At 43.0% G+C, this 24,488-nt stretch overlaps 1 pseudogene; it reads right to left on the reverse strand.

Moving 5' to 3' along the window:
- Positions 1–298: 298 nt before the first annotated feature.
- Positions 299–24,488, reverse strand: part of LOC115112773 (nuclear factor of activated T-cells, cytoplasmic 3-like) — a 113,500-nt pseudogene continuing 89,310 nt past the window's right edge.

The following is a 24,488-nucleotide window of genomic DNA, read 5'->3' on the forward strand; positions in this document are numbered from 1 at the left end:
CCGTGATGAGATCCTGAGGCTCATTGTCGTGCCATTCATCCACCCCATTACCTCATGTTTCAGCATGTTAATACACGGACCCATGTCGCAAGGATCTGTACACAATTCCTGGAAGCTGAAAATGTCCCAGTTCTGGATGACATATCTGTATTCCTAGTCATGGGAAATACATAGATTAAGGCCTAATTTATTTCAATTTACTGATTTGCTTATATGAACTGTAACTCAGTAAAATCTTAGAAATTGTTCCATGTTGCGTTTATATATTTGTTCAGTAAGAAAGAGAAAAACACAAAGCCAAAGTTTGACATTTGCATTTTTATTGATACACTACTGTAAGAGCCTAAATGCAAGGTATTCCCTTTAAATACATTCAAAAAGCACTGCAGTCTTAAATTACAAAATGGTTTTAAAATACAAAATGTACATGAAATGACAATACAAGGTTCCTGTAAACATCAGGTAAAACCTGTATTTCCCTTTTCTTTTACAAAACATATATTTATAGATATATGTACCCAACCGTTAGGAATGACATCCATTTCAAAGTATCAAAAATAGAGTTCTAATGTCAGTCTGTGTTGCTTTTTACCGGTATGTAAAATGGGAACATATTGTTTATCTTTGGTTTTAGAGGATGGCAGAGAGCGAATGGTTACTGAATTTAATGCTGCTCTTGTTTCTGGACTCATATGCCTCATTCACACTATAGAGCCAAGCCGAGCTGTACTGGGCTGCCCTGTTTACACATCTACATAGTGCTGGAACTGTGCTGGAAAGGACCATGTGAAAATGAAACATCCAAGCCAGCACAGTACGGTTCTAATCAGCTCTATACTGTGAATCAGGTAACAGTCTCACAAGCAGCACCAGAGCCAGCCCTTCCTCTTGTAACTAACGTCCTGCTGTCCAAAATATATATTCTCAAGTAAATTATCAACCCAGAAGAACATATAGACAACAGTAATTCATATTCAACACATGAGTTAAGGCCTTCCTATAGTTTAAATAAACAAATAGTGACATTCTCTCCTCACTATTTGAAAATGTTTTACACATAAAAAAGCCACGAGAGATTATTATAAACAAACCAGTTATTTTGTACTTGATGCCAAATATCACGTTGTCATGATGCTTTCGTCATGGTTTGCATAGTAGCCTAATACATATGTGTGCTTGTATTGTACAGAACTGAAATTCATTGTAAAAAAAAACACTTATCTACAGTTTATTGGGTACAAACGCACACACACACACACACACACACACACACACACACACACACACACACACACACACACACACACACACACACACACACACACACACACACACACACACACACACACACACACACACACACACACACACACACACACACACACACACTTAATATAATCTACTAAGACGCTTGCACTGTATCCTTTACAAGGCAGATTCACTGACTGGCCCTCTGGTATGCAGGACTAATAAGTATTGTGCTGATACTCTAGAAGGCTGTTTTTATACAGGCAGCCCAATTCTGATATTTGTCTACTAATGGGTTCTTAGACCAATCACAGAACTTTATCAGAGCTGATCTGATTAGTGAGAAAAAAATCAGAATTGGACTACCTGTGTAAACGGAGCCTTGAAGTAACAGAACCAAGCATCTCTGCTGCATCTACAACTATAGGCATCAAGGTTATTTTTTAAACATTTTTTAAACGTTTTTTAAAGGCATCAGGCAGGTTTTTTGTGTATAGCAGAATTATTTTCTATTTCTCACTGGACTTGGACAGTTGTCATTAGCAACATCCTCTCAGAGAAAAAAAATGTACATGCAAGAATATACATATATCATTGTTCAATCACAGAGAACATGTTAAGGCAATAGGAGTTGTTCCTACCCAGACCAATCAACATGTTATATTACAGCATGGCTAAGTAATGTATGGCATACATACATACATCTATCCAGCATTCAGAATCACATTCTGTAAACATCCTTATGATGATGTTGGACTGGAATATGTTGCTTTTTAACACTCAGCTTTGTCATTTTCTTTGGACTTTTTGTTGTTGTAATTCTCAGGCAAACTGAAAATCTTTTTATTATTGCTATCAATATTCCATACATTCGCAGTCTGTATGTCTCCCCAAGGAGGAAGATTGACAAATACATATTTTTGTTAAGGTACCATCCTGAAGACAAAATGATCATTTGTCGTGATTGTCGTGATGTGCAACACACAGGGGGCCTGGAAGAACCAACAACATACAAAAATGGAAATCGTTTTTTAAAACAAACTTAACCTTGTTCATCAGGGGTGGTGGAGGGGGGGGGGGTATACATAAATACAATATATATAAATGACTATGTATAAAATACTTTTATCAACAGTTTTCAATGTGTTATATTATTTCCAATAGTATGTGGATTGAAGCTGCTTTACCCTCAGAAGGTATGGTTGTTACAAAGTGGAAGGCACACGAAGAGTCTCTGGGCCCAGTTTTTCAAAAGTTACCTGATTGGATTTCTGCAATCGGATAAAATGACACGATAGAATTGGGTTTTTCAAAAGAAAACAAAATTATTCTGATCCTCCAGATTTGGTATTTCAATCTGACCATTAAATCGGGATTAAATGTAGTTTTTGCATATTTTTTTTTACTCCTAAAAGGTAGTGATGATGATAGTTTTGATGCCTAAAATCTGGATTATGTTGATCCCACTGGAAGGGTTGTATTCAGGGTGGATTTAGAAAAGGTGAAAAGCACCACAACCAATACATTTCAATGTAACTAAAAACATTCTTACATCTGAAAAGGAAAAGTTCATTACGTTAAATTGACAGCAGTTATATATTGAGAAGTGTCAAATAAATGCATGTACTTACTTATAGGTGATATGCAGGCTCTATTATTTGTCATATAGTTACCTTTATTCATGTAGTTTACTCATCTCTGTTTCCCCATGACAGTGTGGTAGTACCATAACCTGTCCACTAGATGGAAAGGTGTAGGCCTGTTGAAAGCACTGACAATCTGGATTCTGTGATCTTCATGTTGTGGATCAGAATGATCCTGTCCGATTATTTTCTGAAAAACCGGCCCAAAAACAGCCAGATCAATCTGATCCTGATTGCAAAAAAGCATTACAGAATCCGGATCATTCTTATCCAGATTAAACGTTTAGAAAAACTGGGCCCAGGGCATCAAGACAGTAAGTATGCATTCACACTTACACCCGATTCCCTGTATAGTGCACTACTTTTGACCAGTATGCTGGCCAAAAGTAGTGCACTCTACAGGGAATAAGGTGCCATTTCAGACACTCTTTAGTTATTGCATGACAGAGCTCAGAGGAACACAGGTCTGTCTTGCTCTGTGGATAATTCAAACACCACCTTTAATTAAACTCCAACGAGTCTACATACAGTTACAAATATATATTTACTTGTCTTAACAGGCTACCTCGGTCTGGAGAAAACCAGTGTTCATCTATCCATCGCATAAAACATTATATTCATCGAATATCAAGCGTCTCCATATCACAAACTCAGAAATCCATCTAATTTCTATAAAAATCAAAGTCATACTCTGCATGAAGAGTCAGCTGTACAAACAAACAACAAGTGTTTATCATCCTATCATTCAAAGCTGCTATTTAACAAGGTTTATAAGGCATTTGTTCAACCTGAAGAGGAGGATTGGGGAGTCAGGAGGAGAGTAGTAATAATACACAGATACAGTGGTTTCAGAAGGTATTCAGACCCTTTGACTTATTACACCTTTTGTTGTGGTACAGCCTGAATATAAAATGGATTAAATATATATTTGTTTACATCTCAACCATCTACACACAATAACCCATAATGACAGTAAAAACATGTTTTTATAAATGTTTGCTAATTTATTGAAAATGAAATACAGAAATCTCATTTACATAAGTATTCACACCCCTGAGTCAATACTTTATAGAAGCACCTTAAGCAGTGATTAGAGCTGTGAGTCTTTCTGGGTAAGTCTCTAAGAGCTTTGCACACCTGGATTGTGAAACATTTGCCCATTCAATTCTTCAAGCTCTGTCAAATTGGATGTTGATCATAGGTAGACAACCATTTTCAGGTCTTGCCATAGATTTTCAAGCAGATTTAAGTCAAAATTGTAATATGGCCACTCAGGAACATACACTGTCTTCTTGGTAAGCAACTTCAGTGTAGATTAGGCCTTGTGTTTTAAGTTATTGTCCTGCTGAAAAGTGAATTCACCTCCCAGTGTCTGGTGGAAAGCAGAATGAACCCTCTAGAATTTTGCCTGTGCTCCATTCTCCTTATTATTTCATTTCAAACGAATCTCCAGTCCTTATCGATGACAAGCATACACATAACATGATGCAGCCATCACTATGCTTGAACATATGGAGAGTACATAACACTTTGTACTCAGAACAAAAAGTTAATCGCTTTGCCAAATGTTTTTGTGTATTACTTTAGTGCCTTGTTGCAAACAGGATGCATGTTTTGGAATATTTGTATTCTGTACAGGCTTCCCTCTTTTCACTCTGTCATTTAGGTTAGTATTGTGGAATAACTACAATGTTGTTGATTCATCCTGTTTTATCCTATCACAACCATTAAATTCTGTAACTGTTTTAAAGTGACCATTGGCCTCATGGTGAAATCCCTGAGTGCTTTCCTCCCTCTCCGGCAACCGAGTTAGGAAGGATGCCTGTATCTTTGTAGTGACTGGGTGTATTGATACACCATCTAAAATATAATTAATAACTTCTCCATGCTCAAAGGGATATGCTCAATATCTGCTTTTTTTTACCCATCTACCAATAGGTGTCCTTCTTTGCAAGGCATTGGAAATCCTCCCTGGTCTTTGTGGTTGAATCTGTGTTTGAAATTCACTGCTTGACAGATAATTTTATGGGTGGGGTTCATTGATGAGATAGTCATTCAAAAATCATGTTGAACTCTATTATTGCACACAGAGAGTCCATGCAACTTATGTGACTTGTTAAGCTCATGTTTACTCATGAACTTATTTAGGCTTGTACTAACAAAGGGGTTGAATACTTATTCACTCAAGACATTTCAGCTTTTTATTTTTTATGAATCTATAAACAATTCTGAAAACACAAGTCCACTTTGACATTATTGGGTATTGCGTGTAGGCCCGCGACAAAATTACATTTAATATATTTGAAATTCAGGCTGTACCACAACAAAATGTGGAAAAAGTCAAGGGGTGTGAACACTTTCTGAAGGCACTATATCTACATGGCTGGAAGGTCACTAGAAGTGTGGAATGTTGCATATTACAGATCCCAGTCCAGCACCAGAGAAGAAGAGAAGGGGCACCCAGAGACCAGAGACAAAGAAGGACAAGGGTGATGGGGGTGTCGCAGTGGGGCTGCAGTACTACCTCTACACTCCCAGGGGGTGCTCAACCAACCGGGGTGTTTGTACCGTCGAGGTCTATGCTGGTGAGAAAATCATGAGTACAGTATTCAACCCTTCTTTATTCCTACTGAGGGGACCTATTGTTCCTCACTGAGCACTACACTGTTAGGGACAACATTGTGAGGGAGGGTATATTACATACTCCATCCAGACACCCTGAGCAGAGTTTAGCTGCTTAGAAAGCGTTTAGGAGGTGATCACTCTCTAAACCAGTGAACACCTCTGGGAATCTGAGCCCAGGACAGAGAACTAATGCTAAAAATGAACCTGAAGTCAACTGAACAGAGAACATGTTCCTCGTCTTTCTGCCACTCACTGACCCCAATAATCCTAGTTTGTCACCACGGTGTTCTCCTGTTTATAATCTGATGTATACATGTGTAGGTGGGTGAATCTGAGCTCTTTTGCTGCCATATGGGTATATGAAAGGTTTGTTAATGTGTATCTGGAGGGTCTTTTTGTGGACTGGTAGGTCCATGAGGTGTAAAGGGGAATCTCAGCCCAGTCTGTCCTGCCTAGAGGCAGGTAAAGTCCTGTGGTGGAGGTGTTGGGGCTGGTGAGGACACTGCTATCTGGGTGTGTGGAGGCCTGGCCACGGACAGCGCTACGACTGGGCACCGCCACCAGGGGACTGGGACATGTCCCTGCCGATGATCTCATTCACTGGAAACACAAAGAGAGAGGATACAGGTTCACTACAGCTGAACAACACAGTCCAGAGGGTTTATTATTATAGGCTACTAAACCTTAGTAAGGCTTTCTTCAACTTCAATTGACTCAAAGTTTTTGAGGACACATTCATTGTCATATATTATCAAGAAAGCAAATCTAAATTGTGTTCCTGAATGCATTCGGACTGTGAGAAAATACAAATGTTTACCAGCAGAGGGCGATGTTGCCCCGCTCACTTACTGACTACTCTGAACACAGAAAAGTTCAGCTTCAGCATATCACAGTGGAGAGATAGATGGAAAAACTCATACATACACTGGCAAGACCCAGAGGTTCAACTCACAGCTTTGGAATGACAAAACCACCGTCAACAACCAGAAAGCGAGGAGAAACTATTCCATTCACTGCCGTGTGTCATTACCGACAGACATGACCTTTGACAGCGTCCAAGATATTTAGTCTTTACCACCACAACATGTCGACTCCTATAAATATCATCCTCCATTTATTGAATGGCCTAGCGAGCACCATTTCTCTATTGCGTTTCTTCATTTCTTCCACCTCTTAATGGAGCTTGAGTACATTTCCTCTGGCCTATTATTGTGGGTTTGCGAGCGTAGTAAATGGGCCTGTATAAAACTAATCCATTGTTACAACACATGTTGTCGACCCCAGAGAGGCACTCAAGCACAGTGCTGTAGGTAATTACTCTGCCAGGCAGAGCTAGCTAGGCCTGATATTAAATAAATAAGTTATTTTCTCTCTCGCTCTCTGGCGGTGGGGCATGTTGGAGATGCCTCCAACAGAGGCCTGACTGTTACAGGGGTGCCAAAGCTGTTTTCAGCTCACACCGGGTCCAGCGTGGCTCAGCGGGACGACCAGCGGGGAGCCTGTAAAAACCACAGCCGTAAAGTAAATCAACTTCTAACCCCCATATCACGCTAACTGAAGCTGCATCTGGTTAACTACAGTACCTGTGGAACGAAAAGGAGGGTGAGAAAGAGAGAGAGGGAGAAAGAGAAGAAATAGAAAACAGGGAGAGAAGAGAGAGGAGAGAGAGAAAAGAGAGAAAGAGGAGAGAGAGAGTGAAAGGAGAGGATACGTAGCCTGGTTTGGTATTTGTGGAAAAAGTTAAGATATTTTCCACACAGCAGCGACTGGTAGCTTTGCATTCGTGCAGCAGTGGCGGCATTCATACACCGTTCATTTCCTGATGTGGCACATTGGTGTCAAAAGTCAAGGCAGGTCAAAGAGACAGAGGGCAAAGAGAGGAGAGGGTTTGACTATCTGGTTTAGAGCGAGGAGATGGTGAGTGAGTCCTCTGACACACATTGAGACAGATAGACATGCAGGTATTCAGCCAGACCTGTCCATACACCACAGTATCAGTACCAGCCCTGCTGCTTGGGGATTCCTCTTCTCTTACCTACAACTGGCCACTTGTTGTGCAACTGTCTGTTGTGAAATCATACATTTAATGGCCCACTGTGTCTGATGGACAAGTCAGCATCTGCTTTATATGGGTCATATGATATATGGGTTTTTATATATGTGGTATATTATTGGTAGATGGAGTGAGAGGAACATTGACAGTCAAATCATGTGTAGATTAAATTCAGAGTATTATCGAGACATTACGGAGTCCGGTCAAATTAATTCATCTTAAGATCTTCCCTTTATATTTCTTAACCACATTTTGCTGTGTATTGGGTTAAATAATAATTTATTTATTAACACAAATCAAGAATGATACTTTTTCATCAATTTAATTAAAAGCCTTGATATTCTGTATTCCAGTTGTTACCCCCATCCCTAAGAATCATCAGCTATATATCAACTGTTACCCCCATCTCTAAGAATCATCAGCTATATATATCAACTGTTACCCCCATCCCTAAGAATCATCAGCTATATATCAACTGTTACCCCCATCCCTAAGAATCATCAGCTATATATATCAACTGTTACCCCCATCCCTAAGAATCATCAGCTATATATCAACTGTTACCCCCATCCCTAAGAATCATCAGCTATATATCAACTGTTAACCCCATCCCTAAGAATCATCAGCTATATATATCAACTGTTACCCCCATCCCTAAGAATCATCAGCTATATATCAACTGTTACCCCCATCCCTAAGAATCATCAGCTATATATCAACTGTTACCCCCATCCCTAAGAATCATCAGCTATATATCAACTGTTACCCCCATCCCTAAGAATCATCAGCTATATATCAACTGTTAACCCCATCCCTAAGAATCATCAGCTATATATATCAACTGTTACCCCCATCCCTAAGAATCATCAGCTATATATCAACTGTTACCCCCATCCCTAAAAATCATCAGCTATATATCAACTGTTACCCCCATCCCTAAGAATCATCAGCTATATATCAACTGTTACCCCCATCCCTAAGAATCATCAGCTATATATCAACTGCTACCCCCATCCCTAAGAATCATCAGCTATATATATCAACTGTTACCCCCATCCCTAAGAATCATCAGCTATATATCAACTGTTACCCCCATCCCTAAGAATCATCAGCTATATATCAACTGTTACCCCCATCCCTAAGAATCATCAGCTATATATCAACTGTTACCCCCATCCCTAAGAATCATCAGCTATATATCAACTGTTACCTCCATCCCTAAGAATCATCAGCTATATATCAACTGTTACCCCCATCCCTAAGAATCATCAGCTATATATCAACTGTTACCCCCATCCCTAAGAATCATCAGCTATATATCAACTGTTACCCCCATCCCTAAGAATCATCAGCTATATATCAACTGTTACCCCCATCCCTAAGAATCATCAGCTATATATCAACTGTTACCCCCATCCCTAAGAATCATCAGCTATATATCAACGGTTACCCCCATCCCTAAGAATCATCAGCTATATATCAACTGTTACCCCCATCCCTAAGAATCATCAGCTATATATCAACTGTTACCCCCATCCCTAAGAATCATCAGCTATATATCAACTGTTACCCCCATCCCTAAGAATCATCAGCTATATATCAACTGTTACCCCCATCCCTAAGAATCATCAGCTATATATCAACTGTTACCCCCATCCCTAAGAATCATCAGCTATATATCAACTGTTACCCCATCCCTAAGAATCATCAGCTATATATATCAACTGTTACCCCCATCCCTAAGAATCATCAGCTATATATCAACTGTTACCCCCATCCCTAAGAATCATCAGCTATATATCAACTGTTACCCCCATCCCTAAGAATCATCAGCTATATATCAACTGTTAACCCCATCCCTAAGAATCATCAGCTATATATCAACTGTTACCCCCATCCCTAAGAATCATCAGCTATATATCAACTGTTACCCCCATCCCTAAGAATCATCAGCTATATATCAACTGTTACCCCCATCCCTAAGAATCATCAGCTATATATCAACTGTTACCCCCATCCCTAAGAATCATCAGCTATATATCAACTGTTAACCCCATCCCTAAGAATCATCAGCTATATATCAACTGTTAACCCCATCCCTAAGAATCATCAGCTATATATCAACTGTTACCCCCATCCCTAAGAATCATCAGCTATATATCAACTGTTACCCCCATCCCTAAGAATCATCAGCTATATATCAACTGTTACCCCCATCCCTAAGAATCATCAGCTATATATCAACTGTTACCCCCATCCCTAAGAATCATCAGCTATATATCAACTGTTACCCCCATCCCTAAGAATCATCAGCTATATATCAACTGTTACCCCCATCCCTAAGAATCATCAGCTATATATCTGAATACAATTACAACGTCTCAAAGTCATTGCACTCCTGTAAAACTGGTACAAAATACATTTCTCAGAAAAAGTAATTACAACTATTTCAAACAATTTTACAGTATTGACAATGAATACTGTAGCGTCAACTGTACTTGCTAGTTGACTACCTTTAAAAAAAGCAGTGAAAACTTATTGGTGGTTCCATGATAGAAATAGAGGTGTTTATTTGTATTTGTTTGTGTGATCTGTGAGCTGCTACTACTGCTAATGTGACAGAGGGAGGGGCAGGCCTTTGTGCTTGGCTGGCTAGTCACTGTCTCTATCCTGTTGGTGTGGGCGGATGGTTCTTCCTCTCCCATCACACACGGCTATCTATCTTCACACATAGACTGTATTTCTCGGTTAACTGCGACAGACAGCTTTACATAAAACATCAGTCTACAACAATGTATCCACGTTCTAAACACAGCACACGAGCTGAAATGTTCAACTAAAAATGAACCATTATTGTATGTGTTTAATGTAAGTCTCAAGCACAATGTCTATCTGCAGTTGTGTCTGTTTAGAAAACTTTCCACAGAACACACACAACACACACACAGAACACACACACAACACACACAGAACACACACAACACACACAGAACACACACACAACACACACAGAACACACACAGAACACACAGAACACACACAACACACACACAGAACACACACACAACACACACAGAACACACACAGAACACACACAACACACACAAAACGATGCAAACTTTGGGCTCTAACAAGACTGACAGTTAGATAAAATATTATCAATTAGGCCTATAATCTGAAGTAATGTAGATATGGGAAAATCTTAAAAATTGTGCTTGACTTCAGTAGTTTCATACCTGAACCAATGTCTCAGATTGACTTGTTTTATGACTGCATCAGAAACATGATGATTTAGCCCAGCTTACTACAGAGAACCCTGGGTCTCTTTAACCCTCTGGAAGGGAGATCCTCTTTATATGACTAGGAGGGGGGGTCCCTAGTAAGCCAGGGAACTGCTCCTCATACAGTGAACTGTCATTTCGCTTCTAAGGCATAGCTCTCTGGTCCTAGGGCTAATCTACTTTACTGAATGTGTGACTAAACCAGCCCATGAACATGACTTCCCTCCCCATCAGACCAGTGTCACCTCTCAGAGGTGTAGTGGGGAACGAACCCTTCAATCACTGTGACTTAGGCTAATTACAGTCAAAGACAGAGAGTCCCTCCTCGATCAAAGTCCATCAATGTACTGATTGGTGGTAAAACTAGGTTTTCAGTGTGTGTCATGTCATTATCTCAAAGGGGAAACTCACATGAATCACTTTACCCAAACATAGGGGAGAAACAGACTGCCCTTGTTAAATCTACATAGTGTGTCCTTTCTGACCCCAATTCTTTTCTTGGCTTTTCTTTGTTTCCAATCACACAGTGATCTATAACGTCATGTCTAGATGTATACATTTCATGTCTAAAAGGGATCTGCTAAAATCATCTCTGCAATGAGAAACAGAAGAGAAACAGTCAAACAGATGTGGATTGTCTATGATAAACAAGTCGTCAGTTAGGATGGAAAACAGGTAATCACCCTGGTTCCCCTCTGACAGATTGAAAAAACGTTCCCTGACAGACAAACACTGATGTGTGAAGCAGAAAAGGGCATGTAGGGGCTCCAACAGAGAACCAGCTTCAGAAAATAACAAGACTGAGTGATTGTTCTCTCCACCAAATGAAGAAAACATGTGACGATGGATAACACTTGTGCAAGGCACGGGACAGGCAAGCCAAGATTCAGTTGGTCAAAAGGAAGACTTGCAATGACATGCACACATCTTCAGAGAGCCTCGGGATAAGACCTTCAAGTCAAATGGATAAGTCCACTTAATGATCATATTTCATTGGAAATATATGGTCAGTTTCAGTAACAGAAACTAGACGACTAAAAACATTCCAGGGTTGCTAGGCTAACATCTCTTTTTGCCTGTTTAACTGTAGCTCTGTAGTCTGTTACTCTAGTCTGACACGCTGCCAGAGAGACAGATCACAGTAACAGTAGAGCTCCAGTCAGAACACTATAGCCTCATTAGAACACTGCTGCAGTTTTAAAAAAGTCACTCATCTTTGTGAATCATCTGTGGATTTCACATTTGTAAGTGATTCACAACACACGTCTTTTGATCCGGCCCCTATAATGTCTGCTCACAGGAAGCCATCAGATGACCACAAGAGTGAGTTACAAGGTGGAAGCCAACAGGATTGGAGCCAGAATGGCCATCCTAAAATGTTGGAATGGAAGCCAATAGGATCCGGAATGGCCATCCTAATATGTTGGAATGGAAGTCAACAGGATTGGAGCCAGAATGGCCATCCTAAAATGTTGGAATGGTAGCCAATAGGATTGGAGCCAGAATGGCCATCCTAATATGTTGGAATGGAAGTCAACAGGATTGGAGCCAGAATGGCCATCCTAATATGTTGGAATGGAAGTCAACAGGATTGGAGCCAGAATGGCCATCCTAATATGTTGGAATGGAAGTCAACAGGATTGGAGCCAGAATGACCATCCTAATATGTTGGAATGGAAGTCAACAGGATTGGAGCCAGAATGACCATCCTAATATGTTGGAATGGAAGTCAACAGGATTGGAGCCAGAATGACCATCCTAAAATGTTGGAATGGAAGTCAACAGGATTGGAGCCAGAATGGCCATCCTAAAATGTTGGAATGGTAGCCAACAGGATTGGAGCCAGAATGGCCATCCTAATATGTTGGAATGGTAGCCAACAGGATTGGAGCCAGAATGACCATCCTAATATGTTAGAATGGAAGTCAACAGGATTGGAGCCAGAATGACCATCCTAATATGTTGGAATGGTAGCCAACAGGATTGGAGCCAGAATGGCCATCCTAATATGTTGGAATGGTAGCCAATAGGATCCGGAATGGCCATCCTAATATGTTGGAATGGAAGTCAACAGGATTGGAGCCAGAATGGCCATCCTAAAATGTTGGAATGGTAGCCAATAGGATTGGAGCCAGAATGGCCATCCTAATATGTTGGGTTGGAAGTCAACAGGATTGGAGCCAGAATGACCATCCTAATATGTTGGAATGGTAGCCAATAGGATCCGGAATGGCCAACCAGAAGATTCATCTAAACTTCTACCACAATAGACCATGACCTTAGGATGTGCAGTAGGGATCAGATAATGGCACATTCTATGTGTCTGCTGCATTTCACAGTGACTAAACACCTAATGGCACTTAATGGCATTTTAAGAGATTTTTCCGGACTGGAGGCTAGTTTAGTGAGTTAGAAGAATTCCTGCATCCACATAACTAGAATGGCGGATAACTGCAGTAACCTGACTGCCATGTGGAGATGTGATATGGTGTGTGTGTGTGTGTGTGTGTGTGTGTGTGTGTGTGTGTGTGTGTGTGTGTGGAGGGGCAATGCACAACACTTTACTGTTTACTAGAGCAGGGCAGAGTGACTCAACAGTTCTCTGAGACACTTGACATATACACTCCCCTTACAGTCACACAAAGCACACAACAGGGTTTAATAGGGATATCAACTATAACAGTGGCTCTCTGTTAGGAAACACAAATCAACAATGACATCTAAGATAGACAAGCTAACTGATAACACAACCCATGAGCTGGTACAAGAGGCCATTTGCATACAAACAAGACAATATTATATTCAAAACATTGATATGGGACTCTGTAAACACAAATAAAAGGATTCTCTTTCTGTTTTCCTGGCTGAAGGTCAATGTTAAATTCCAACATTACCAAGGATCTCCGGCCTGGGCACTCCGTCTGCCTGCCGCTGGCCAACATCTTGACGGAGAAACACACTGAAAAGCACGCACACACAGACACAGAGAGAGATAGGAAGACACACTGGCAGGACCTGAACCCCAGAGCCCAGAACCTGGTGCTGGTGCTACACTGCCAATACCTCTGCCTTCATTACATTCATTGTATGGAAAGACGACAAACAAAGTGGGTTTCCACTTGTTCCAGGGCCGGCGGTGTGTGTTTAACTAGCTGAGTTTGGTTAGGTCCAGGCCTGATGCATTTTCCTACCACTGTTGTTTTTTCCTCACATGAATAGAGAGTTGTGTTATTTATCTGCAATACTCGGTTAGAAGTTAGAAGCAGCCACTGGCTGGGCTGGGACTTGGACCAAGCCACCAAACCACAGAGCACCAGAGTACTCAGGACTCTGGAGACCGAGGCCTGCTTGACCCAAACTGACCAGCAGCATGGTGCCAGGGTTCTGTGACTTCCGTCTAGTGGTAGTGCAACCTGTAGACTAGAGGTTGGTTCCCTGGGTCTGTAGTAGTAGAGACGGACAGGGCCTACCTCACGGAAGGGATTGGAGTCTAGTGAAAGCTATGTTTCAGGAGCCTTAGTAACAGACCCAGATTAGCCCATGTTTTAAATGCAGACGTGTGTGTTTATGTCTGTGTGTTGTTGGCTATGCTGTGTCAACAGGGACCGTGCACATGCTCTGGGAGCGGCATTGCTCGTGTATTTCTATATAGAGTTGTGCCTGAGAAAACTGCCTAAAGTATGTGATTAACTACTGTGTGCACAGTGTTTACAATGTGTGGCGCCATACTCATAGTACTGACGTGAATATGGCTGTTTTTGGTGGGTTCATTTACTGTGTGTACTATGTGCCTGTGTCTTTCTGTGTGTGTGTGTGTGTACACTATGACAGCGCTAGAAATAAGTGTGTGTGCCTGCTCTATGTCGTTGTCTCTCACAAGAAGAGCGGGAACAGCAGGCCCGGCCTATTATTAACCCAGAATGCCGTGCTCACGGCGAGAGGCAGCTGTGGCCCGAGCAGGAGAGCAAACAAAAGATGCAGGCACGCCGTGTCACACACACACAGCCTCCGCTACCCCCCCACCCATCTGCACTGTGTATGTGTGTTGTCTGTGCAAACACAGGGCCAGCTGATTAATTAGATGAACACACGGGTCGGCACCACAAGTGGTTCAGTCTGTCACCATGACGGCCGTAATCACCCTCACAGGAGGGTTCACTCACATTCACACGAGAGGAAGGGGGAGAGCAAGGTTGCACACACCTACAGCACGCTATACACACTACTGTACAATCACTGTCCCTGTTAATAGTGCACTCACATTAACACTGTTCAGGAAGATTGGAAATATATTGACACTAAATATGGACACTAAACCAAATATAGACTACTGTACCTACCAATAAAGAAGCAGAGGTCCTGTACACAGCAGTTTCCTTTCAGCTGTTAGTTTTAGCAGAAGAACTGCCTCCTCCTGCCTCTTACTGATAAATACATACTCTTTGTTATAAACCTGTTTATTGGAGATGATAATTCATCTAGGAGTATGAGAAGTGAGGATGCATTTTTGGGTGCATACTGCCAGTTGGGTGGGATCCTCAACTCGTCTGTCCATCTGTCAGTAAGTCTGTGCCACTCCTGACCCCCCCACACCCACAGTAGACCTACTGCACGCACACACACACGTACGCACGCACGCACACACCCTACTACATGGCCCCTACGTGGCGTACGTCACCAGTCACCAAGGCCATCTGTTAGCTCACCACAGCAGTTTTACACTGTGACATGGTGGTACACACGCATAGACTTGTGCTGACACAAGTCTATGCAGGCAATAATACAGTGATATTCAGGGGCGCAACTTTGGTTTTAGAAGTGGGGGGGGGGGAACTAATATTATATATATTTTTAAATAGTAGGATAAACACTCCAGACAGCCAACCCGACCGCTCGGAGGCGCCCGCATGGTCCTAAAGCACACAGTTGCCTTGTTTTGTATCACATTCCAATGATAAAACTGGGGGGGACAAAAATGCAATTCCCCAAGTGAAAGTTGCACCCCTGGTGATACTACTGTATACTGAAATCCTACCAGGGAATGACTATCATATCAAAATGTACATATCAGCACTGACTGACATGTAACTAACTGACCCTGTTCTTAGTTAGACTACTAGAACTCAGACAGATAGACAGACATCAACAGAAAGACACACAGATAGTCTAGTAGACCAGAGTTCAATCACTTTCAAAGACATTTAGATGTAAGTATTTAGATATTTTTTTATTTGAAAAGAAAGTAGTTGAATATTGGAATGTATTTAGAAATACACTTGAAAAGTATTTGAAAACACTCAAATACACTGACTCAAATACACTCCCATGCATTTAACCCAGTTATTTTAATATAGTATTTATCACACTTTATTTGGATAGTCCGGATTTTCGCTCTGTAGATGCTCTACAGATGGTCATACTATCAACAAACTATCTGTCGATAAACAATTGCTTGCTAAGGTTACGGTTAGGGTTAGGTTAAGAATAAGGTTAGGGTTAGGTTAAGAATAAGGTTAGGGTAAAGGTTAAGTTTTTAAAGTTAGAGCTAGTGTTAGTAGATAGTTAGTTGAAATGTTACTGATAGTCTGTAGAGCATCTACATATGGACTATCCAAATAAAGTGTTACCGAAAATACTTTCAAATACTTCCAATAGAAGTAGTTAATTCGGTCCACATTATTTGAAAATAGTCAAATACAGAAAACAATGTATTTAAATAACAAATAGTTAAATACACATGAACCCTGGTCTGCTCTGTGGTATATTTCATGTGCTGCTCTGACCTCCTAAAATCTCAGTCGTTCCATTGCTGCACTGCGCTGCTCAGTCATTCACTGCTTCATGATGTCCTACAGAGCCAGTGTGTGTGCGTGTGTGTTTTGTGTGTCTGTTTGTTTGTGCGTCCTACAGAGCCTGCATGGCACAGAAGCTATTTCTAGGCCTCGCTCAGACAGGGACTTACTAATCCCAGGGTGAACCTGTCAGTCTTTTCACTCAACAACTTTTCTCACACTTTTCTTCTTGGTATGTACAGGTAACTGCCAAAATAAAGGAAACACGTGAGTAAATGAGGGATACAAAGCATATTGAAAGCAAGTGCTTCCACCCTGGTGTGGAATTAACATCCCATCATCATGCTTAGGGTCATATATAAAAATGCTGGGCAGGCCCATTTGGCAGGCCCAGTTGCCCATTATTTTGGCTACCATGGCTAGAAGAGATCTCAGTGAGTTTGGGTAGGAGGGGGGCCCATTTGGCAGGAGCTTCGGTGACCAAGACTGCTCAACTTGCTGATGTTTCACAATATGCCATGGCCGTGTCAGTCACCAGATCTCAAACCAGTTGAACACTTATGAGAGATTCTGGAACGTTTTCCCCCCACCATCAACAAATGGCTCATGGAAAAATGGTGTTGCATCCCTCCAATAGAGTTCCAGACACTTGTAGAATCTATGCCAAGGTGCATTGAAGCTGTTCTGTCTCGTGGTGTTTCCTTTATTTTGGCAGTTACCTGTAGCTACAGCGTCTGAGGGAAATTGACTGAGGCAGCCAGACTTTTACTTGAACAATGTGTGTGTGAATGTGTGTTGGAGAGTGTGAGAGAGAAATAGAGAGTGAGTAATTAAGGATATAGTGATTATGATTATGCGTGCGTACACACAACTGTGCGACTAAGTCTGAGTGTATGAGTGTGTGTAGGCATACACATGCAGTGTATTATGCAGCTGGTGAACTTGTGTCTGATGGCCTTTCATACATGACTTATTGATAATGGGCCGTGTAATTAGCCTGGCCCTTGCTAGCACACAATACAGCACTTCCTGATGCACACACACTTTCTGTCGCAGCCACTCCAGGCTGTTTATTAACTATGGGCCATTTGACTGCTGTTTATTTGAATACGTGACTGAGCGGGACCAGTGTGCAGAGAAGCAGAAGTGGCTGTGCATGGCAGATTAGAAACTAAATGGGGAATGGTGGTTTCTCAAACGGCTTGTGCCGAGTTAGGATTTGTAGTGTTCTTGAAGTGAAGAGGCACTGTTAATGAGTTAGTCTCATCATTCTCCAGTCAGTTTGTTATACCATCGTAAATAGAGGTACATTAGTCCTCTTCAGAATGGAAAGGACCTTCCATACACAGTAATTACAGCGGCTGTGTGGTATAAAACATTTTCCTAGTATTCCCACTTTTGTAACATCCAGTCATTACGAGCTGAACTCAAAGAATGAATCTCCTTACTGGTGTGTGTGTGTGTGTGTGTGTGTGTGTGTGTGTGTCAGATAGGGATGAGCTATCTATTGTGCTGCTATGATGTCCAATCCTCCTGTCAGTAACAACCCTACTGTGTACAAAACCCTGGACATGCTGCTATGATGTCATTCAGGTCTAACAACCCTACTGTGTACAAAACCCTGCTATGATGTCCAATCCTCCTGTCAGAACCCCTCAATAACAACCCTACTGTGTACAAAACCCAACAGACGGTTTAAGTGCTGTATTTATGAAATACAAATCACTACAACGAGACATCATTTCACCCAGGAGAATTCAGTAACTGGTGGAAGGTATCTTTTTACACAGTGTTATAAAACAGAAGCATTTTTGTAAAACACGTGTTAGCTGGATGCTATGCAACAATGTAATGTAATGCAACTTTTAAAAATTCTAAAAGGATAATAAAATAATGAAAATGTAAGGGCTTTTAAATTCCCTCTAATCACAGAGAGAGTGTGGTGAGTACAGACACAGAGAGAGTGTAGTGAGTACAGACACAGAGAGAGTGTAGTGATTACAGACACAGAGAGAGTGTAGTGAGTACAGACACAGAGAGAGTGTAGTGAGTACAGACACAGAGAGAGTACAGACACAGAGTGAGTACAGACACAGAGAGAGAGTGTACAGACACAGAGAGAGTGAGTACAGACACAGAGAGAATGTAGTGAATACAGACACAGAGAGAGAGTGTGGTGAGTACAGACACAGAGAGAGTGTAGTGAGTACAGACACAGAGAGAGTGTAGTGAGTACAGACACAGAGAGAGTGCAGTGAGTACAGACACAGAGAGAGTGTAGTGAGTACAGACACAGTACAGAGAGTGCAGTGAGTACAGACACAGAGAGAGTGAGTACAGACACAGAGAGAGAGTGTAGTGAGTACAGACACAGAGAGAAGTGTACAGACACAGAGAGAGTGTAGTGAGTACAGACACAGAGAGAGTGTAGTGAGTACAGACACAGAGAGAGTGTAGTGAGTACAGACACAGAGAGAATGTAGTGAGTACAGACACAGAGAGAGTGTAGTGAGTACAGACACAGCAGAGAGTGTAGTAAGTACAGACACAGAGAGATGGAGAGGCTGACAGACAGAGCTGTGTCTTACCGTCGTCCAGTGTGATGTCCTGCATGCCGATGGTTCTGAAGGTGGGCTCTCTACAGACACTCCTCAGACTCCTGCTTGATGTTCACACTCTCCCCTCCAGGGAAGGGGCTCTGCTGGGGGCAGACGGGGTGCTGCTGCACGGGGTTGCCGCTGCACGAGCCTGGGGACAGGCTGGACATGACAGGGCTGCTGGCCTGGGGACTGTGTGCTGGGGGGCCCAGAGGGCTGCCGGTGGGGAGGTGGGCGACTGGTAGGGCAGGGAGTGGAGCTGGGGGAGGATGGCCCAGAATGGGGCGCTGGAACCATGTGGGCTGGAGGGGCACTGGAGGTAGTGGGACAGGAGGCAGACCTCTGGCTGGTGGGGTGGTAGCCCCCATAGCTCTCTGCAGCTGGGGGAGGGCTGCATCGGATGGTTGGTGAGGGTGGGTGAGGGCTGGCCCATGGGGTGGTTGGGGCGGGTGGGCGGGGCACCTGGCTGGGGTTGGGGGGGCAGTGGTAGCCCATGGAGAGCAGGTGAGGGGCAGAGTGAGAGGAGTGGGTCATGGGCTGGCTGTGGGGGGCCGTGGAGATGGGGCTGTGGGGGCTGGAGGCCTGCTGGGAGGAGGTGGATGGGGAGGAGTGGTACACCATACCCAGCCCCATGGGGTGGGGGTGGGAGGCCCCGGGGTCAGACTGCTGCTGGTGGTGGTAAGGCATCCTCTCATAGCTCTGCGGAGCCCCAGTGTTCATGTTCATGGAAAGGCTGGGCTGACCATTGTAGGGCAGGTTGGGATGTAGGTTGCTTAGGTGGCCGGGGTGGGTGTGACTCTGCTGCATAGGATGGTGTTGGTAGGAGGGCCTGTTGGGAGGGAACGTCATGTGGCAGTCAGCAGGCGTGTGGAGGCCTCGGCCCTGGAGGTGAGGCAGGTGCTGGAAGGTGGGGGAGCCCATGAGGGGGCAGGCAGGCTGCAGAGTATGGAGGCTGGAGCCGGGGCCCGCAGCCAGGCCCCGGGGAGAGCTGGACAGAAGGCCGTCCGGTGGGTGGCCCTGCTCAGGGGAAGGCAGCTGGGTGTGGGTACTGTGGACCAGGCTGGCAGCATGGGCCAGGGGCATGGACATACCGGGCATGGGGGGCACAGCAGGGGGCCCTTCCATCTCTTCTCTGTTGTGCTCTTGCTTCACCAGGACTGGAGACAGTGAGTGAGAGTGAGCGAGAGAGAGAGAGTGAGAGCGAGAGGGAGAGAGAGAGAGAGAGAGAGAGAGAGAGAGAGAGAGAGAGAGTGAGAGACTCAGTACAGGAAACCAACACATTGCCATTCACATGATACCAGCATTAATATATTCAAATCTTTCATTGCAGCCATAAATATTTTGGTGACGTATGTGATGATTATGACAACAGAAAATGAAAAACACAAGGCAGTACTCATTTGTTTTACCAAATTCTGGAACACCACAAATAGCCAAATCTCAGAATTAACTTCCCGATCAACATCCACCAAGTCAAAGCATTGTGGTTCACCCAAGTTCAGAATGTATGTGTTAACTAGATTAGAAATCTTTACTTAAACGGAGCACCTTTACAACAGCGCATAGCACAACTCTGCTGTGTACCAATCAGTAACCTATTTCCCAATCTGGTGCTTGTGACCGGGCAGGGTTTTATTTTGACTCAGCTCTGAATCAGAGAGAGGGAGCATATGTTGTTGGGTTTGGGTGCCATCATGTTGACTGCAGTATAGGGAGAAGCAAAATGCCTTCCAGCCATGCTGAAACCAGGAGGAGGACAAACCAGTTCACAGCCCCTACTACCTCCCAGGGCCCTCCCTCTGACAGGCATGTTACTGAGAGAATACAGCCAGGACAAACCAGTTCACAGCCCCTAGTACCCCTACTACCTCCCAGGGCCCTCCCTCTGACAGGCATGTTACTGAGAGAATACAGCCAGGACAAACCAGTTCACAGCCCCTAGTACCCCTACTACCTCCCAGGGCCCTCCCTCTGACAGGCATGTTACTGAGAGAATACAGCCAGGAAGACTTGTGTCTGAGGGGGAAGGGACAGAGAGACTGTGATAGATTGGGTTTAATGGTGCTTTTATACATGTTTTGGTTTTGAAGGGGAAAGGCACAGCGATATTGTAGAGACAGAAGGGGTCTTCCTCTGGACTATGCCGACAGCACCTATCCATACTTGGCCAACCCTAATGACAAAGTTTTTCTTGTCTTGACCACCTGAGAACCCTACACATTCTAATCATGACATCCTCCTTAAGGGATCTCAGAAGTTAACTGATGCTCTTTTCTCACAGTTCATCCCTAAACCGGGCCAGCCTGGGCCCTACTACCCACGCACACTAGGTAGCACAGTGTGATTGGTGGGCTGGTGATGCCACAATTAAGCGTGCGGTGTCCGTGGTAACAATAGTGGCGTCTACACTGACAGAGCAGGCTTCCTGTGCTATGCTCTAATTGGCTGTCCTGGTAGGGTAGCGTGGAAAACAGGAAGCACTTGAAGAGTGGGCGACGTGCTGCAAACAGAGAGTGGGTGGAGGGCACATACACATCTAAACACAAGCACACACACTGCTGTGGTAGATATCAGAAATTGCTCACTTGTCATTATATTCCACCAACACAGTTTTCGTTTTGACTAACGTTGATTCGACGTTATTGTTGGAAAACAATAACAATATCAAGTAACTATGCAGGGATTTGCCTTAATGAAATACATTAGGAAACTGTAGAATCCACATTAAAAAAATTGTTTTTAAATTCAGCCTTGGAGAGATTTCATTTTAGACAAACAACACTGCTTGAAATTCCCACAATTCCTGTGTACAATAAAATGTTCCTGGAGAGCAGAGATTTACATACTAAAACTTAAATGCAAATACACATCAGAAATAGACAGCAATAGGGTTTCATGGTGCTTTACATAACAGTTGGCGGGTGCACATGTAACTGTTAGTGGAGGTGCCCCTTCTTTAACCACGGCTATGCAAACTGGGAGGGAAAGTTCCAAGCTCTCCAAAACCGGGTTAGTTAGCTAAGCCCAAAAGCAGGAACCTCGGCAGTGTGTGTATGTTTGTTTGCGTGTGCTGCTGCTTTCCATGGCTGTATCTGCTTTCTGTCAATCCCCCTGAGAGTTCAACAGAGGAGTAAACAAGCAGGTTTCAACGTGACTCCACATAATCCTGTTCCAGTATGTCTTTAGGACACTCCAACTGCCACACATACCACACAACTGCTACATCATATAAATGTAGTTGATGAGATGTTAGCTAAACACCACGTGTTGCCAGATCTAATCATCTGCAGTGGAACACAACCGCCAGTGATTCTAAAGACTTGCAATTCAAGCACTATGATTGGTGTAGAATGTAGATCCTCCTACCTGACAGGTAAGTGAAGCGTTGTGATTGGCTCCTTTTCCGTTTGCCGTTACACACGTAGAACTGCACCTGAACAGCCGAGGTCACGGTCTTACTGTGGTAGGGAGGGACCTCCACTACGACGCTCGACTGGGAGAAGGATCCAACACAGTCAACGTTTTCACTTTTCACTTACATTCACATTAGTCAGGATACTTTAGTAATAATGAATGAATAATGCTACATCAATATAACAGCTGTAAGAATATAGCCTAATGATACAGAATAATATACATCATGTTTGTGACAGCTAAGCTACAGAGAGGTGTAGAAAGCTTGTGTTCTACTTACTCCTTGACTTTTCTCACGGATGATTTTCGCCTCCACTTCCCACTGGGGTCGTCCATCTAAAAAGACAAAAAGAGAGAGACAAGACATGACAGATGAGTAAAACACATTGTAGGACTCCATTTTGACAGACGGCAAGATCACAGCATTCCCACTCCAGGCTGGGCCTGGCGAGAGACAATGCATTCGGCCCGTTGTCTGCTTTTCAAATTATGTGTGAATTAATGAATAAATGGCAGAATGGCACCCATAGGGATTCAGCATAGAGTCAACCCACCTCCTCCTCCTCTACAAAGAGATGGAGTCAACAGACAAATTTGACACGAAGGACTCCATTAAATCCTCCCCTAATTGACTTGCCAGCTCTTGGATTAATTCCTATATCAATGTGAATCTGGGATGAAGGCAATTATAGTATCTGTCAAATAGTTTTCAAATAGAAAACCAAGACCATTAAATCTAAAGATCATACAGTAATGCTGAGTTGAATAAGTCAAGTAGCTCAATGCACCTGACATGCAATACACTCCGGCCAAAGAACCTAATTATGAAGACAATCTATGATCATTGCACTATATTTCAGACCCATCTTTAAGTCTTGTGTAATATATCTTCTGGGTTACTTTCTATTTTCCTAATGATCATCATGTCAGTGTAAGACTCCCTGCCCCAGCAGACATGGCTCAATATGAACCACAGAAAAACTTCGGAAAGCAGAGGGATTTCAATTGGTTCTGGCTGGGGGACCAGAAACATCTCAATGATGTCATCTTCATGGACACAAAAACTCTGTGGAGAGTATTTTTACAGCTATTAAAAAGTAATCAAAGTCTAAATATCCTGCTGTTTGTCTTGCCTGGTTAACATTATGGAGAGACGAGTGGAATAACTCTATTTATTTAAAATCCCCTCCTCCCTCCGCCGGTCGGTCCACCACGCGCTAGGCTACGTTGCGCTGCCAGAGTTCTGGCTGGCTTAGGAAAGGAAACATCCCCTTATTTTCCAGTTTTCCTCCTACAGATCTAATGATCTGGCCAGACATCTTAGGCATCCAGCCATTCAGAAAAACAGTTGAGAGAATTATAACGGGCTGCTGCGGTTAAGGAGAAGTTACGATCATCACAACTACTAAATCAGATATGTATTCAGCTACTACTGCACAACTACTGCAGTCACGTAAGTAGCTACAACCTTTTTTAAATGGCATGATGCCACACTAACTTGCAATTAAAAATGGGTCTGTTTCATGCTGTTCATAACATATGGATCTGATTACATCTGACTGCACCTGTGTTACTTCTCCACTTAACCAAAGGGCTTCCCCAAAACAATCTGCCCTAATGCCTACTGAAAGACTCCCCATATTTACAATGGGATCTTATAGCTGTACTGTAGTTATAGGCCAAGTCCTGTACATCTACAGTATTCTGCTTTTCTTTCCAAACGCTTCCCCTTCTAATACCCATCTATAGTAGCTAGCTGCCCTGCAGCTAGCCAGCTAGCTAACGTCCACCGTTAGCTAGTCCACCGTCTACCGATTAGCAGCACAACTATTACA

Source organism: Oncorhynchus nerka, linkage group LG27 (genome assembly GCF_034236695.1).
Source record: "Oncorhynchus nerka isolate Pitt River linkage group LG27, Oner_Uvic_2.0, whole genome shotgun sequence".
Classification (NCBI taxonomy): domain Eukaryota; kingdom Metazoa; phylum Chordata; class Actinopteri; order Salmoniformes; family Salmonidae; genus Oncorhynchus; species Oncorhynchus nerka.